Genomic DNA, 18963 nt, shown 5'->3' on the forward strand with positions numbered 1-18963 from the left:
ACAGTTGTGGTGTTTCCATAACAACCCTTATTTTCTTGGCTCCAGGTTACATCATCACCACCGTTTTATGGTGTTAAGATGGTGATATATCTTAATGTGATTTATTTATTTTCATGATTATGCCCAAATGTCATTAGGAATAGGCTGCAGGGAAACGCTTGATGCTTCCAGGGCGTCATGTCTCCTGTTCGTCTGAGGACACGCCGCCATCCTGAGGTGATCTGACGGGGCTGGGTCTCTGGTGAGCAGGGATTAGATGATTCACTTGGTCTGGAGGACCAAGGAACTTGAGAAACTCAGTAGTCTCATCGTTTGTGGATGGTGTGCGCCAGACATCTGTCCTGGGAGCGCCCACGTAACATCGAGGTCAGCGGCTTTTATTTCTATATTCTCTATTCAAAACACCAGTCATAGAAAGAAGTGGAAAAAGGCAACAGCAGCGCAACAAAATGATTTGTGGCACCGTCAGAAGGTGCATTTGCATGCAAGACACAACCCCCTCCTGATGGTACAGTCCATATTATATACTCTTCCATAAAACCACTTTGCGTCAACACTTCTGTACTTAATTCTACTTTAAAGGAGGACATTTGACTAGAACTGTTAAAACCACTCGTATTCACGTGTCATATAGAGACACAACATTCACCCTCTCCTGTGTCCAGACACTTAAGTCTCCGATGAATTTCCTGCATGTCTTGGAACCTGGCGGAACCCCACGTAGATATGGGGACAACATGGAAACCCCACACAAAGGCCTCCCTGTAGGAATCCAAAAAAGGGACCTTCCGAGGCAGAGGCATTTTTTAATGTTGTAAACCCTGTAGTTAATTGCTAAACAGTCCCCACTTGAATCTTTCACACCTTGAGGTGCACCGATGGCTGCCGTGCAAGACACTGACCAGACCATCGGGAGCACCTGTGGGTTGAGTGTCTTGCTCAGGGATACTTCTACGTGCAGACGGGTGATCGAATCGCCAACCCTCTGATTTTAAGAGACGCCTGCTTTACCAGCCGATCCACCAGCCGACTGACAGCTGCATCTCCGGCTTGTGTGACGGCGGGAGATCGTCTCGGCCAAGTTTCTGCCATCTGGTCCGGTGGACCTGGCTCGGGCCCGGCCTCTCCGGGAAGAGAGAGGGAGGCTAAATTTGGAACAATAGCATGGTAAAGTTTTATCGACAAAACCACATGGGCAGTCTTTATTTTTTCGTCTTCCATTCTTAAATATGTAAGGGACAACAAATCGGTGCCCTGTGGAGAATCGGATCTAGAGGACATGTGCTCCTCATTTAGAGCCGGAGTATTCTGAGCACATGAAAGAAACTAGGCTTCCTGCTCTATGAAAATACTCATCCTAATGGAAATCAGTGGTTTCACATGCTCCGCCAATTAATTTCAAAATGACTTTATTTTGGAAGGCATGATGGTCCTTAAGCAGGATGCGACCTTGTGACACGAGGATGTAAGTGGATAATAAATAGCTGCTTTTTTGTGTGTGTAACAAGGACGTGCATCTCGGAGCTGCTGGGACGAGCCCGGTAACCACGGCAGCAGCTTTGTTTTGCTCTTTGTCGACGCGAAATACAGAGCCGGTCGCCATTGTCGGCAGATCATTGATTCCGTGTCATGAGATGAGATGAGAACAACTTTATTAATCCCGAAGGAAATTGTTGAAAATGAAAATGTCATGGAAATGCATCTTCATCGGCTGTCCTCGGACGCTTCAAAGCCCCGGCGTGAGTTTGTTTCTGCAGCAAATGTTTTGTTTTGAAAAACGAGAGCCGCGAAGGGGGTTCCTCGGACGGTGCGTTTTGTCCAAAATTGGGAGATGACAAACTTGCGATGAAACGGAAGTCCTGAAGCCGCCAGAAATAATCGAGCTTCAGTGGAAGCAGAGGTTGCATCCCGATATCACATGCTGAGGCGCTTTGTGACCAATTTCAGCAGCGTAGTAGCTAAAAGCAACTTTGCCCGATGTATTTTTAACCCTGGGAACAGTGAATAACCCCGAGCTGGCTGATCTGAGACATCGGCGGTGCTTGTTCTGCTGCAGCAGATGAGATAAACTCCTTGGACTGGAGCCATTCCCTGATTTCTGGTTGAGTAGTAGAGTCGATTCTTTCAGAGGCCAAAACCAATGAGGTCTTGTGAAGTGGAATTATGTGCCGGTTCTTCTGTTTGTTCTTCTTACAACCCTGGCAGCAGCTGCTGAAACCGGCCTGTAAACAACACACACACTCACACACACACATTCTTACGTACCTCTGACTGACGATAAATTAGGAATTTTTTCATAAAGGGTTATTGTTGCAGATTAAATGCGATAGTCACCAAAATGCTTTTAAAGAGCCAAGTGGAGACCCTCTGTCTCTTTAAGAATAGATTTAAAACCTTATTTTTGAAGAGGCTAATAGTTAGCGTTAGGCTAGCTGCTAGTTGTGCTGCCATAGCCCGTAATGCACCTCTGTCTTCCCTCACTCTCTTCCTGTCCTGTTCTGCACTCCTATCCCTCCATCAGTGCATGATAGTAACCTTATATCTTCTCCCAGGAGGTTCCCTGGCGACATGGCTTGTATCATACAAGCTATTAGCATGTACTACTGGTATTAGCAGTAATGGATCATTAGTGCCTCCCAGCCTCCAGCTCCCCTCTGTCTCTATTACACTCTGGTCGAGGCAGAAGGCCACCAACATTAAGTTGGGATCTGTGGAGTCTCTGTGTTCATGCGAGGGGTCCCTACGGGTTCTCTGCGTTCCTCCCACAATCCAAAAACATGCAGGAGGTTCCTTGAGACCCTAAATTGTCCAGACGTGTGAATGAGCAGGCGAATGGTTGTTTGCCTCTCTATGTGGCCCCGTGATCAACATCGGACCCGGTGGCTCGGCCGCCTGGAAACAAATCCAGCTCACTGCCTCCTGGAGCGTTTGTTCGTGTCCATCATCACTGGTAATCTAGTGCCACATACTCAGGAGTGAATAGACCCCTCTGCTCTGGGAGGAGACGCGCTTTGTGGACTCATTCCTAATGTAAAAAACCTCAGACGACAACTTTTGCTATATGACACTCCTATTATCCAACATCTGGGGAGGAAACACTCACCGCCCGGGGAAACGCTTGGATCACACAGGCGCTCCAGGACCAATCATTGAGTCCGAGGACTGCGTCAGAAAACGCTTTTCCAGAGAACAGGAGAGTAAACCTACATGGGACCTTTGTTTGGTCCACCAAGTCCACCAATCCCTCGCGGCTGTGAGGTGAGAGGAGACCCTCTTGAAGACCATCCATGTAAGGAGCTTCAAAGTCCTGGCTAACATGAGGTTAGCGTTATGGATCCTTGTATGAAACATACAAAACACGCTCAGCTGCCCATGTGGCTCAGCTTATGGACAAACAAGCAGCGATCTCACCAGATGCACTAACTGCTACCCATTGCTGTGCATTAAGAAATAATCTAATTCCAATCCTAAACTCAGATGTGTTGGCTTAGATGTCCTCCATGGAGGAGGCGAGGAGTGTATACATACGTACTCCTCGGCCCCGCAGAGGCTGGTTTCCATCCCCTGCTTCGGACCCTCTCACGCAAGCGAGATCTTTTATGGGGTGATGAAGGCATCACTTGAAGTCCATCTCAAACATCAACAGTTACACACTGATGCAAAGGAAAAGCTGCGGATTAAGACGTGTGAATGAATGAAATTCTGTATGATGTGCGGATGAGAGGGCGAATGGGTCACATAGATAGAAAAACAAAAAGTTCAGTTTTTCGCAATACAAAGAATTTGTGTCTTTCCAAGTATCCATGGAAACACATCATTTACGCCGATGTTTCAAGAAAAACTGTTTCACAGCCACCGTGCGACTTTGACAGCAACGGGAAAATAGAAAATACAGCAGCAGAATTTAAATAGCCAGTACGTAAAGGGGTAAATGTCCAAGGACCCCCATGGCTATATTAAGTAAAAGTTATTTAATATCTCATACGGGGCAGCATCGGCTGCGGCTGTAGTGCACTCAGGGTTCAGGGTTGGATTACAGAAGACCCCTTTCCCTGATGTGGAGAGTAATGACACCCCGGGGGCACAGCCTATGGCTCCACCGTTTCCCTGACATTTAAGTCTGCAGATAAATCAGCAGTAATCCAAGGAAGGGATTCTGGATGAGAGATATCCGTGCAAAGCCTCACTTGTGTGAGCTTATCGTTGAGTGATTCATCCCAAAAACGTGGCGGTCAGACGTTTTATCAATTTGGTACGCGGGTTTCACTCCCGCCGATGTCAATAGAGATGGCGGCGCAGGTCGACGGGAGCCGCGGGCCAACGCCGTCTACACGTCACGCGAGATCAGCCAACCGCGCTTCGTGCAGATACTCATCTCGGGTGATTTCCATCCCCAGGAATAGCGCAGATAGCAATGCCACGTGTGTTGTCGCTCTTGAAACACCGAGCTCGGCGGCGAGGACCGGGGAAAGCGCCGCACAAAAAAGGCGGGCCAGTCCGATGAGGAAGCCTCAGCTTGGTGTTCAACGAGAAAACGCCAGATGGTGTGATCCCCTCTGGGACTCTGCTATAAAAGTGTGTGTGGTTACAGAGTTCCCTGCAGGCCTTTGTACAGGGATCTCGATATTGCGGGAAAGGCCACAGCTACAGCTTTGTCGTGCGTCAGATGTGTGTGGACGCCTCCTGAGACCTACCTGTCTCTATTCGCCGAATGTCAGTGAAAGTCGCCTATCATCCAGAGGAGTAAAAAGAAACTTATACCGACCGATCTACCTTGTTCACAACTTTGCAACTCACAGATTCACCCGTCACCTGAGGGGATTACAATTGGTGGTCCGTTTAGAGATTGATGAAATTAGCAAAGCTATTCCTTCTGTGTGGACGTGCTGATATCTGCGGCTGTAGCTTGACATAAACAGCCTGAATCCTGTCTTATTCTAGGGCCGCTAGTGTGTTTGCTAACATTTACAAAAACATCCCTTGGTATTTCACCATGCCTCCTTTAGAAAGATAGATCACGCCTGCATCCCTCTCTCAGCCAGGCCAGGTGAGAATTCACGCCAGGGATGACGGGTTTAAAATTCTGACCGCTTTGGTGAAGTCAAAGATGATGAAGTCGTGATTTATGTTTCCCAGATTCATGACAAGTCTTGATGTGGCTTTTACAGCCATAGTATTTACTCAGGGATTTTGTTTTGTTTTGTCATAATTGTAGCCAAGATGATCTACGTTTGCAGATGATACACTGTTTTTCCCTTCAAATTCTAGATTGAAATTGGTTTGAATTATTTGTTTGACAAAGGATGGAAAGGAAAGAACCATGGGGAACATATGTATATATTCTTCTATGCATGTATGTGTGTGTGTGTGTGTGTGTGTGTGTGTGTGTGTGTGTTGCGCCATCTTTTGGACAGCAAACACCCATAAAAAAAAATGAAGGAGCCTGGTGGCTGCAAGAGGTAAAACGTCAACACAGACCGAAAGGTCTCACAGGACCCACTAAAAATCCAGGAGATTGATGGATGAAAACAGGAGCCGTGCCGTCGTCCCCGGCAGCCGTGGTAACGTGAAACCCCAAGTCCTTCCCTCCTTCTTCATCTCGCCGTTGCTCTCTCACTTGGCGCATATGGCTGAGCACTTTGGCGGACGGTGTGAAATGTGAAAATAAACTGATTTTAAAATGCACCTTTCCGGTCTGCTGAGAGTGTGAAACTGCTTCAACCCCGACACAGATGGAAAAGAGCCCCAGAAGGAGGGACTCACCGGCTGCAGGAGGAGGTACGTATGGAACATGCAGGCGGTTCCTGGGAGACCCTCGATTGAACACACCAGAAAACGTTTTTGTCATATTAATTCATTGCCAAAGAGGAATTTTGCTTCCTCTTAGTCCTTTTCATTCATTCATCCATTCATTTATTCATTCCTTTTCGTGACTCTATGTCGGCCGTCATTGGGCGAGAGGCAGGCTCACCCTGGACCGGTCCATCGCAGAGATACATAGAGACATAAAACCATTCACGCTTTCATTCACAAGTCATATAGAGGCATAAAAACATTCACTCACTTGTTCCTGGACTATTTACTTTCAGCTGAACCTCCGACTGGGAGACTCCACACAGAAAGGCCTCCTGTTGGAATCCAAGCAGGGACCTTCTGGCTGTGAGGATGAAGCTCTGACCTCTACGCTGCTCAAGTGGTAAACAAGAACTGCTTCTTTATGAACAAGACTCCAAAGTCAGCTTCATTGTCGATTTCTCCACATCTACTGGACTTACAGATGAATGGAGAAGATGTTTCTCACATTATCACGGTGACGTGAAATCTACGAAATAATAATAATAATAATTAGCAGTTATTAGCTAATTATTAGCTAATGAGAGTGCAAATTAGCAGTAAAGTGCACTGTTACATTAAACAGTAAACATTAAACTATGAGGTATGAAGTATAAAGTGTGCACAGATGCAGATTGATATTTGACAGCATGAAGAGTAGCAGCAGAGGGTTTTCTTTGTGTACAGTTCATGTTTGGGCAAAGCCTTTCTAAGATAAAATGTCATCCTGCTAACCTAAGTTAACCCTGATGGCATTGTAGAAACAGATTGGGGAACTTACAACTGTCCACAGATTTGATAACCGCGACACAGATGGTGCAGCATTTCCTGCTCAGAGTCATGATGGTTCGGCCGATAAAGTCACTTGTGACTCACTGGAATGAACTCACCCGCAGCAACATCCCTTTCCCGCCTTGTCCAAACAAACGTCTGCCGCTGGGATGGGATTTCCCGGCCTCTGCCCTTCTCCAGCAGATTGCTTTGGAATTTCTGATGTTTGCAGGAGAAACACCTGCTGCGTCCAGAATGAACATGCTGTCTCTGGCCTCTCCTTGATTTTATTTGTTCATTTGCGGAGTTGAACCTTTTTGGTGGCCTGTCAGACCGTTCTTCTGGTGATGCCGACATTGTTCTCAGCTAGCTAACTGCTACTGACCAACCTTCTACCTTTGCACTGGGTTCTGACCTCAAAACCCCTGTTATTCTTTTTAAGGAGGCTTGTCCCGGGAGTACCAAGCCTCAGCTTCACCCCCCGATCCCACTAGGCTTTACCTGTCATCTCAAGTTGGTTTGGCGGGACAACAAGGAACTGGTAAACCTCCAAGGAAACGTCCCTGACCCGTCGCACCCCCTGATTTTCCCTGCTACTGTCCTCTAGAAGAAGCCCTGGTGTCATTCTTCCCATCTCTATAACAAATCACAGCTTCAGGTCACAGCAGATCCATGGAGCAGGAGTCCTGGATTTCAGAGATGACTTGCGGACGTTCCAGCTTCAACCTTTATCTCTGTGGCTCAGTTGCTGGAGTGAGCATCCTTCCGGTCCGAGGGTTGGTTGGTCAATCCCCAGCTCTTCCCGCCTAAGTCTTCTTGCCCCCCGGTTGCTCCAGATGGTCTGGTTGGCCCCCTTGCGTGGTGAATGGGTGAACGCTGACCCGTGACAGGAATGGGTCCACTCAATGTGCAGTTCACCTCCAAGAACTGCAACCACAACCTTGTCCCGAATAACTGCTCTGTCTCTTGCTGTCATTGTACGTTTCAGAAAGTCCCTTTCAGGGAACGATCAGCGTGTCATTCTATGGTGTGCAGAGAAGAACGATGTGCACTTGGTGTCTCTGGAGGTCATCAGCCGTCCAATCATCTTGTCATGGTCACTGGACTTGAATTTAGATCTGAAGAAGTCTTTGGGATGAGGGGTGAAACATCTTCAAGTAAAGAAAGTCAAGTCCAGTTGCCACAACAAGATTTTGTCAATAATTCACCCTGACCTGGATGACTGAGAACCTCCACAGACACATCCCCGCTGTAGCACACATGCCGGGTCAGTAGTTGGCTGAGTGATGAAGTACAACTCCACCCACATGTCGAGACACTTTCTGTCTTGGTGCAAATACAAACGTGGGAACTACAGCGGGTGTAAACATCAACAATGGTGAGTAATGGAGAATTTGTGCAACCCTGGACTACAAGGTGGATTAATTCCACGAGAATGTAGACTGGGAGTCACGCCAGTCCAAGTACTTTGGAGTGCTCTGGGGTGCCCACTCTGCAGCCCGTTTCCATACCGTTCTGCTTTCAGGCGCCGCAAACGCCGGTCTCGTTAACACGGTCGCTCAGAACGTAACAGAAGCTTTGCGAAAACGTTGCGTAAACATGGCCTCAGACCAAAGACTCGGGTTGCGGCTGTGTGTATGTTGAAATGCGATGCTTGAAATTGATCATTTTTGTGTTAAATGTGACAAGGTCAAAGTGAATCAGGTACCACATGTCTGTTTTTCTTCTCAAAGATTTATCACACAGCACTCTGAACAGCCTGAGACAGACCGCTTTCAGTTTTTTACCTCGCACATTTGTCCGACAGCACTGCTTCACTCCTGGCTCCGAACAGGAGCATTACGGACTCTCTGGAATGAAAATCTGCCTTTGCTGGATCATATACATTAAATCAGCCATGAAACAAGCATATGGGTAATCATTTCTTGTCTAATGGCATGTTTTTTTTTCCAAATTCCCTGGAACAGAATCACAAATCAGAATCAAGTGGGGTAAATTCCGTCGGGTTTTCCGTTGTCTTCAAATACTCGATAACGCACGCAGGACAAAAACGCTACACGGAATGGAAGAGCATTTCCCGAAAACCTTGACTGGCATCCCCTCTTTAACGGGATAGGAGCGAAGCCTGTGAGGCGTTTGGCCTGCAGAATGATCGGAAGCTCAGAAGTTTAATCGTTTGCCCGTTTTGTGTCAATTTCTCAGCCATGCAGCCAAAACAAACAACAGCCTTTCTGTCAACAAGCGGAATGTGTTATCTTTTTCAAATATGTGCTTCTGCAATCAAAGGTGGACCAGTCCTGCCAGAACAAGCCCAGAGGGAGATGAAGCGCGAGCAGTGCCGTGATAATCGCCAGAGACCGGTCTGTGTTCGGCATTAAAAGAGAGGAGTTTCAACACCACGTCCGCTGAACCAGCAGGAGGTCGTGTCAGCAAAGTCAAGAAGTGGTGGGTCATTTTTTGCTTATCTTGACTTTGTAAGTGGAGTCAATCTCACCCTGGAGGAGATTTTATCTGGTCCTCCCTCAGGCTACATGCAAGTACAAACCATCTCAGCTTATACAAACCTTATCTTGATCTAAGTTCATAACCTGGATGACTGATAACCTTCACCGATGCATCCGAGACCCAGAACTAGTATGCAGAGTTCAACGACGAAGAAGCCTTCACAAGTTCTTCCATCTTCTTAGTATCAGTGAAAATCCGTACTTTGCCAGCCTGAAGAGGTTCTTGAGTGTAGTGGACGTAGCTGAGGGGAAGACCAACAACCTGATTGTTGCACCACTTGAAGGGGGAAATGTGGGGGGTGCCCCCCTCTCTCCTGGAGTTCAAAAGTTTGGCAGACTCCTTATCTAACATCTCCACACTTGATATTTGATATCACCTGGCTGCTTCTCCAGCCTCTGATCTAACACCACCATGAACCCAAAGTCACCATCTGTGATGAGCCATGGATACATTCAGGGTACGTGAAGCACATGGTGTCCAGATCTGGGACAGGTGATTGTGGAGTTATTTTGGAGAGGCTCACAGGCCAACTAAGGTGGATGTCTTCCAGACAACTGTTTTATAACAGTATTATAACCCAAAAAGCCAATTTTGGTCCTTCATTCGAGGCACGACATTAGTCTCCTAGGGGACGGGTGCAAATCATCAGGGTCACTCCTGATGCTTTGCACCCTGACACTCGGCCGGAGATGGTCCATTTAGTTTTGGGTCCTCTGAGGATTTACTTCCTAAGAAGATGCAGGTTGTATGTCCTTCACTTGACCTTTCGGATGACCCTTTTCAGAGCAGGGGAAACTGTTGTTGTTCTCAGCACATTGAAGACATCAGTCATGAAGATATGAAGTATAATATTTAGATAAATGTGAAGATGAGAGAGAAGCATTTGCGGGGTATGATCCGCTCTTAGTTTCGGGAATGTTTCCCCAGACAAGACCAAGCTGGCAACGTGAGATGCTTGGAGAAAGTGACTGTCAGGGCTGTGATATTGAACAACAAAAAGCGTAAAAGCAAAACCAAACAAAGATAAGGATTTCTACTTTTTTTTCCCAGGCAGGCCCGTAAACCATCGTCTTTTTAATGGTGGGATTTCAGAATCGCATCTTCGAGAAGACGAGCGTTTCGAATTTTGCACCTGGTTTGTCCGTGACCCTTTGCCTTGTACTGGTGTCAGCATACAGAGCTCGCACTTCCCTCCCCTCCCTCGTACCTTTTCCTGACAGAAGATTCCTCAGCGACCAGTAACACCAAGAACATTGAGGCCTTCTAGTATAATACACCCATTTATTATCTATGCTGCTTATCCAGGCCTCAGGGTCGTGGGGGGCCGGAACCCTATCTAACCACTGCACTACCCTGGTTCCTCTTTGGGTGTCAGAATTAGGCACAGCGTTTGAGCGTTTTGACCTAAAGCGCCCTTCATATTGCTAACCTTGAGCACAAATCCAATGTTGTATTTGTCAGCATGTGGAGCAGCACCTCCCTGATTACAGGGAAGGTTCACCGGCTTTTACAAGTGTGTCATGTCACGTGCGGCGTAGATGCTACATAAACTGTGGCGGCAATGCGTTAACAGCCGGCCCATAAACACATACTTGTAAATGGCCATCTGTAGATTAACATAATAAAAAAGTACAGTTAAATTTTTATTTTTCAACCTGAGGCAGTGAGTCGGGTTCGTAATGTACGTAGAGAAGGATTACAATCTAGGGATTAAAATACTACATGTGAGCGTATTCATCTATTATGTACATTAACGGCAAGTAATGGGGCAGATGGGACTCATGTTTAACCCTTTGCTTTGTTTGAAAATGAACTTTTTGCATGTGTTTAGTTACCAAATGAAGCTGGAGAACCTAAAAAGTAGCCCAGAGTCAGAGCACTTTTTTGTCCACCGTATCACCACGGCAGCTGACGTACAACTATACGATATGAATTTTAATTTTTAAAACTACGATATCAAGGAGTTAATGGTTTAAGTTTGGGTTTGTCCTGAAAGCAATCTGTGAAGTATTAGAAAAACTCCTTTTTATGACCGGTGCAGTTTAATAACAGCACAAAGCCTTGAATAAGGACCAATGCACAGTTGGCACAGGAGACGAATTAAAGAAATATTCATATGAAAGATTTTTCATCCTTAAACCATCCCTCCCGGCAGTTATTTATGCGGCACCGCAAAAATCACGGCGAAACCAAACACCGATGACAGTTGACCCTCCACGGTAATCTCCACTTCTGTCCAATGTGAGATCTGTATCCGAGCCAGAAAACGGTGTTTGTGCGTCGGCCGGCGTTGCTAATGCATCGATGTCGACACGAACTCCAAAGTGGACTAGAGACACTTCCCTTCCACGTGTCGATGGTCCAAACCAGACCCGCTCCGTCCTTCACATCTGCTTCGACTGAGCTTCGTCGGATCGTTTCGGTATGAGTAACGTGTGCTTCACGTGCTTCTGATTTTCTTTACTTGCTCGTTCCTCATTCCCCCGCCGTCTTTTCTCCTTCCCGGCTCACCTGCTCCGAATCAGCACACATGTCCGCCATCAAGCAGCCACCTCAGAGAAAGCTAACACGGTCAAACCGGTTCCTAGAAATGAATATCAACCCTTCCATTCTGGCAGTTGATGACTCGATTAGGACAGCAGGAGGGAGAGGAAAAGAAAAAACAAGACCTCGGTGTTGGTTGAGATACCAGCTGAGGTCCTTGAGGCACCTTCGTGAGCATGCTTCACCACATCACAGAAGCTATCTGGGAGCGAAACACAGTCCCATCAGATTGGGGCGATAGTATCGTTTTAAAGATTATCCATGGAGTGTAAAAGCTCGAGAGAAAAAGAAAAAGTCTCTTTCAACACCAGTGGAAGGAATCCTCCCGGAGCGGCTTCCGAGAAGGATGAAGAAAAAGGCCGAGGGCTTTGAGCTTCGGTCGGTTATGTGGAGACCAAACTCTGGGACTGTCGTAGAAGGACCCACAGGATCCTGTGGTGGAAGGTTCGTGATCGAGAGGTCTTTTGGAATGATGTTCTCGCAAATCATGTGACCTAAAGTCCGAGGGCCACAACGCAACACCGGAGGTTCAGGCTGTGGTCTATATTTTCCATCTGGGTCAATCTGCACAGTTTATAATTCAAAACAAAGATCTTGGGTCTTCTGTCCCAGGCCTTCCTACAGGTCTCTGTTTGGAATGAGCAGATTTGGCTTCTTTCGCCTGCCCCTTTAAGGAGCCCTGCTCCGAATGCCATCTTCAACCTGATTGGTCAACTTTGTTCAAATTGGCACCTGCAGATCGAAGCACTTCCTCTTCCTAAAAAATTCTACCAAAAAAAATGACCTCATGTTACTTGTCGGTCTTAGGACATACGCAGCTCTCAACTGCGACTGAAGTCGTTTGAGCCCGGATTTGATCCGGAGGATGACAGCGAAGGGCACAACCACCAACGTCCACGTGTTCGGTAAGTTGTTTTAATCTCAGCAGCCGTTCACATTTTCACGCTCATCCGAGTCTGAACTGCACAACTTTGCCGTTTATTCACTTCAAGCTGGAGAAGTCCTCCTCCGTGGGGAAAAAAACCCCAAAATTGTAATTCGATACCTGAATACTCGATAATGCAGCGTACTCTGCCACAAAGACAAAGGATTAAAAAAAAGTTTGGGCTAAAGCTATGACAGAATCCTTTGAAACCTAAAGTTGCAAATATCCAATGAGCGCAAACTCACCGTGGAGCCTGCAGCGCGTCGATCTACCGGCCCGCGGTATCTCAGCAGCCCGTGGCCCGAGAGTGGGTCACATTTCTGTAAATGCAGATGTTGTTCTGAATTCCCTTTTCACAGGTTTTTGTCTGAACCTCCATGTGTTCAAATGAGCACTTTGTGAAGAATATTGAGTTAAATGACAGTGGTTGAATTCATTGAGGTTGTTAGTCCCCTCAGTGTTATTCCTGTGAACCGCAGAAGATCTGATTTTAGAATATCGTGTTTGGAAGGAACTGCAGCGTGATTCTCGAGTATGTTCTCCTTTTTAATTTTTTTTTCCCAGCAGCGATTGAAGCATAAAACTTGAATGAAATCCGACAACTTGTCCAACAGACCTAAACAGGAGAGCGGATCTCTCTGGGAATTAGGTAGTTTAGAGCGGCAAGGTTATGAGGGTTGGTGTTCCCCCAAAAGAAACCCCCCTTTAAGTGGATTTATTGCTGCGGTCTGAAATAGCGATGCAACAAAACCATCAGTATAATCCTATACGTTATACACAAACAGATGATCGTAAAGGATGGTATTTCACTAAACAGTGACCTAATATGAATCATATAATGAACAAATCCTTCACAAGGCGCTCATGGACAGCGTGTGGTTTGCTGATTGGCTTAACAAGACGGTACAACTAGTATCAGGGAATACAAATTAACATGATGTCAGTGTTCAACTTTGGCATTAAACATAAATAAACTCATAGAAATAAACCGAGGAAACCAGGAGGAAACTGTTGGACCACAGTTAAATACACTGAAAAAAAATGGGCTTTCTAACATGACCTTCTACCCTGAGAAAGTAACTGTTAGCTTCCTTCAGCGACAGCTCTTGCCCCTGCCGGTGTTTGAACGGGGAATGTAATCCAGCGCAAAGCACCTTATAAGCGTTTTACCGCGACGTTACAATTTCGGTAAAACCCTTACAAACAGCCGATTCAAAGACATCGTCTAGTGAAGAAGTAAAAGTGTTACGGTGGTTACGTTTGTTTTGCTTGAATACAATCCAGCTGCTGTCGATATTTTCCTCCAATATTTTGGTTGAATCCGTGGCCGCAGCGGCATTATCTCCTGCGTGCAAAAGAAACACACAGCACAACTGCTGCTTTCAACACTTTGAACGCTCGCTCATCGGCCGTTTGGTCCCGGTTGTTGCCGTGATGCGGACGCATTGGTGGCGGAGGTGGACAAAGATACGTGGGCCATAAAAAGGGAATCGAAAGGCATTGGCTCTTCATGTATTTCGAATTTCATGCTAAAAAAAAAAGCATGTTATTATGTGAAGCCAACAGCAGAGCCAGGGTTGGCTCTGTGAGGAGAGCAGCCATCAGGCGTCCTCAAGGTGGCCAGATGGAGCCGGATGAGTCCTTCGCCTCTTGTAATCGGCACTTAAGGGGAAGTACGTGTCCACTTGCTAAGTATCGATGACACAAAACAACTTCTGGATGGTCCAATGAGAAGAGCGGCCTCTTCAGGTCAGCACTTTGCGGTCCACCTACACCTTGAGGACAACGGGCCGGTCCTTTGAGGACAGCGACGTCTGGATAGAGAAGACCGGTGGTTCTAGCAATGAGTCCGAGAAGCCATTTTTGTCAAGATCAACAGAAAATTACCTGGAGGTCCATCAGCACCATACAACTCAAATTACTTATTTTCATTTTGAACCCCCTTCCAACTTGGACCACCTCCCGGCCCCAGCTGTTATCTACTGAAAGTATATATATATTGTGTTCAAGGAGAAGATCTCAGTCCAGTTGGCGCCATAAGATCCGTCCCATGTGCTGGTTGATGGAGAACCTTCTCACACTCAATATCGTCAACGTTGAGGGTCGATTTGAGTGCACTGGCTTGGAGGACGAAGGAGGCAGTGGTCCAGAATCCTGCTTTGTGACGTCAGAGAGGAGGTGAAGCCAAGTGTCTGTCCCCCTCCCCCCCAATTCTTCCCCGTCTGCTCCCGGATCCTTATGTCCAACCGACTCGTCTGCACTTTTTTGTCTAAATATATTGAAAGGTCATTTATAAATATATATATAAAAAATAAAAAAAAAATTAAAAAAAACAACCACGCATATGAATTTTTTTTGTAAATCCACATAAAAGAGCAGATTTTTTTTTTCTTTTTTTTTTTGAGTGAACATACACAGATCCAGTCATGAATGCACAGCTTTGAACATCTGGAACCCAGAATCCAAACTCCAGCCCTGGAATTCTCCTCCGTCCCCGGCCAAGACACCCAGCTCACATACCTGCTGTCCATTATACGTCTTGGGGGAATATAGACCCGTTTCACTAGAGCGTCGACTCTTCGTTTTCAGCCTTTGCGGATCTCTCCGTTTATCGGTGAATGCAGGTTTCCCCATATCTTTGGCAGATATGTCATTATTTTTTTTTCCCTTCAAGACTACAAATGGAAATCAACAACCCCATTTTATATTGGGAGCCTAAAACACCAGATTTTGAGGTTATTCTCGGTGTTTTCCCTCTGCAGACGCTTCTTTGCTCACTCTGCGCGACGCAAATGCTTTCCAACCCGCTCATGTTGTTGTGTTTTTTTTGGCGTCAGCCTTGGATCGATGAGGTTTGTCAGCTCTTGTGTGTTTTGGATTTGTTCCCTGGTTTGTGTGGCTCCTCTATTTTCCCACCCACCATCTCACACACACACACACACACTCATGCTGACTGCAGCCGCGTCATTTGCTCTGAAACAGATCCTCTGTGGGTTGCCTTCCTCTTGAAACATTTTCTTGTCCAAATTGTGTTGAATGCAACTGCACAATCAAACAAACTTTCAACTAAGTTACTCGTAAAATGAAAAAAAAAAAAAAAAAAAAAAAAAAAGCCTTGTGCGCTCTCCTGATGCTGTTCCGCAATATTTGGGATAAATCCAGTATCTACTCCCAGATGGAAGTGTTATGAACTCCAGCTTTTTCTTCCATAGTAAACGCTCCCCACTTTTATAGCTCTTCCATCACTTTGAAGCTCCACAGCACTTTACACAGGATTACGTTCGCTCTCACACACACCGATGGCTGCAGAGCTGCTAACCAGACCATCAGGAGCAGATGGGAATTCAGCGTCTCACTCTAGGACACTTCTGTTTGCGGGCAGGAGGCGCCGGGGAATCGAACCGTCATCCTCCCGTGCCGTGGCCGCCCCTCCCTTCGGTAGTAATCTTCCGTCAGCAGCCATTATTCATGCAAACCTTTTCTGACATTGTTTTATAAATTCAGGGAGCAGCCACGCGGCATTTCATAACTCCTATTGCAAGCCCTGCGATGAAAAATGGAAACATCCCGGGATCCGAGCATGAGGGAGATGCTATCATGTGACATTCTCTCTTTTTTCCTTCTTGTGTGCAAGCGCACACACACACACACACACCATTGTTGCGGCACTCGGAGCAAATACGGGTGCGCGTAACTTCTCTTGCTTTAAACAAATACACAACCAACATGGATCTTATGACATGAGATAAAACTGTCACAAGGTCAAAGTAATGGAACGTGGTTGAAACAAGACCCAATATCTAATCTATTTATTCCCTCAAGGAAATTATTCATTTTCTTCAAAGTTGCGGTGGCAGCTGGTTTATGGGATGGGGATATCTCTGGAGTTCATCACCGGGGATACACGCCACTACCCTTAATCTGATTGTGTGTGTGTCTGTGTGTGACTGAGTGAGAGTGGTTTACATTCATGCAGAGGACAACTGTCTTGTACACCTTCCCTTTCATTCTGGCTGATAGTCTTCTATCTCATAGAACCTCTGACACTTTTCTCCATCCATTTCAACCTGCTTGAATCTGTCTCTTCGCCTTTTTTTCCATACCCTCCGCTGCTCTGGACTGTTGACCCCAAGTATCTGAAGTATCTTGATCTCCACTCCCTGTAGCTTCACCGTTCCACCTGGGTTCCTCTTATTTATACACATATATTCTGTCTTGTTGCGACTAACGTTCCTTCCTCTCCTTTCCAGAGCATACCTCCACTTCTATAGATTTTCCTCCACCTGTTCTCTGCTCTCACTACAGATCAAAAAGTCATCTGCAAACATCATGGTCCATGGAGATTCTGTCTAATCTCATCTGTCAGCCTGTCAATCACCACTGCAAAGAAGAAGAAGAAGTAGCTCAGAGCTGATCCTTGATGAAGTCCCACCTCCACTTTTAACTTTTCTTTTACCCCTACAGCTCACCTCACCACTGTCTCACAGCTAGCATACATGTCCTGCACCAGTTTAACATACCTCTCTGCCACTCCAGACTCCCTCATACAATACCAGAGCTCCTCTCTTGGCACCCTGTCATATACTTTTTCTAGGTCTACAAAAACACAATCCAGCTCCCTCTGGCTTTCTTTGTACTTCTCTATTAGCATTCGCAACGCAAATATTGCATCTGTAGTACTCTTCCTAGGCATGAAGCCATACTACTGTTCATAAATGCTAACTTCTGCTCTCAGTCTAGTTTCCACAACTCTTTCCCATATTGTATGACTTATCCACTTTATCCCTGTATAGTTGCGGTAATTCTACACATCCCCCTCATTCTTAAAAAGGGGCACCGTCACACTTCGTCTCCATTCTTCAGGCATCTTCTCACTCTCTAAAACCGTGTTGAATAATCTAGCCAGAAACTCTACTACTGCCTCACCTAGTACTCCATACCTCCACAGGTATATCATTAGGACCAGCTGCCTTTCCACTCTTCATCCTCTTCAATGCCTTCCTCACCTCATTTTTACTAATTTGTGCTACTTTGTGGTCTACAATAGTAACGTCTTCTACCCTTGCCTCTCTTTCACTTTCCCCCTCAATCAGCTCTTCAAATTACTCTTTCCCATCACTCTTCTAGCATCTGTCAATACATTTCCCTCTCTATCCTTAATCACCCAGACCTGCTGTACATCCTTTCCATCTCTCTCTGTTTCGCCAACTTGTATAGATCATTCTCTTCCTCCAAACTGTCCAACCGAACATATAAGTCATTGTATGCCCTTTATTTTGCCATTTGTTACCTCTATCTTTACCTTATGCTGTATCTCCCTGTACTCCTGTCTGTTCTCTTCAGTCCCGTCAGTGTCCCACTCCTTTTTTGCTCACCGCTTTCTCTGTACACTCTGTGTACTACATTACGTTACAGTCATTTGGCAGACACTTTTATCCAAAGCGACTTACAAAAAGTGCACTTCAGTCACCGAAGATCCGAAGTACCAGTAGTCAGAAGTCAGAAGTGCCCACTCTACCAAATAGCCATCTCAGAATCATATACATACATACATACATACAATAATTTCATGTTTTTTTTTTTTTTTTTTTCGGGGTTGGGGGCTAAGTGCGATTTGCGGGGTAGTGCTTGGTGAAGAGGTATCTTTTCATCTCATGGCAAAAGATGGGCAGCGACCCCGCTGTTCTGACATTTTTTGGGGGTTCATTCCACCACTGAGGAGCCGAGACTGGTTTGATCGGCAGCCGGGGGCTCTGAGTGATGGGGTGGACGGGTGCCCAGAGGTGGCAGATCGGAGGGGACGGGTAGGGACATGTGGCTTGATCATATCCTGGAGATAAAACTGCACTGTCACCTACAACTACTTTGCAGTCACTGATCTTTTTCAGGTTATCTTGTCTATACAAGGTGTTGTCTACCTGCGTTCTCCGACCTCCGCTTTTACAAGTTACCCTTTGTTCCTGTCTTTTCTGGAAAAAAGTGCTCAGTGTTGCAAAGTCTACCACCGTCTGTCCCTCTGCATTCCTATCCTGGATACCAAATCTGCCCATCACTTCTTCATCCCCTCTATTGCCTGCAGCAGCATGCCCATTAAAGTCTGCACCAATTACCACTCTCTCGTCTCTGGGGATATTCTGCATCACTTCATCCAACTCATTCCAGAACGTCTCCTTCTCCTCAAACTCACATCCCACCAGCGGGGCATAGGCACGATCAACATTGAGCATCACACCTTCAATTTCCAGTTTCAGACTCTTAAGTCTGACATTCTTTTCACCTCCAGAACGTTCCTAACAACTCCTACTTCAAGATAACTCCTACTCTATGTCTCTTCCTGTTAGTACCATGATAGTACGACTTAAATCCTGCTCCTAAGTTCCTTACTA

Source organism: Fistularia commersonii, chromosome 17 (assembly GCF_037954325.1).
Source record: "Fistularia commersonii isolate RoL2024-O1a breed Wild chromosome 17, RoL_Fcom_v1.0, whole genome shotgun sequence".
Taxonomy (NCBI): domain Eukaryota; kingdom Metazoa; phylum Chordata; class Actinopteri; order Syngnathiformes; family Fistulariidae; genus Fistularia; species Fistularia commersonii.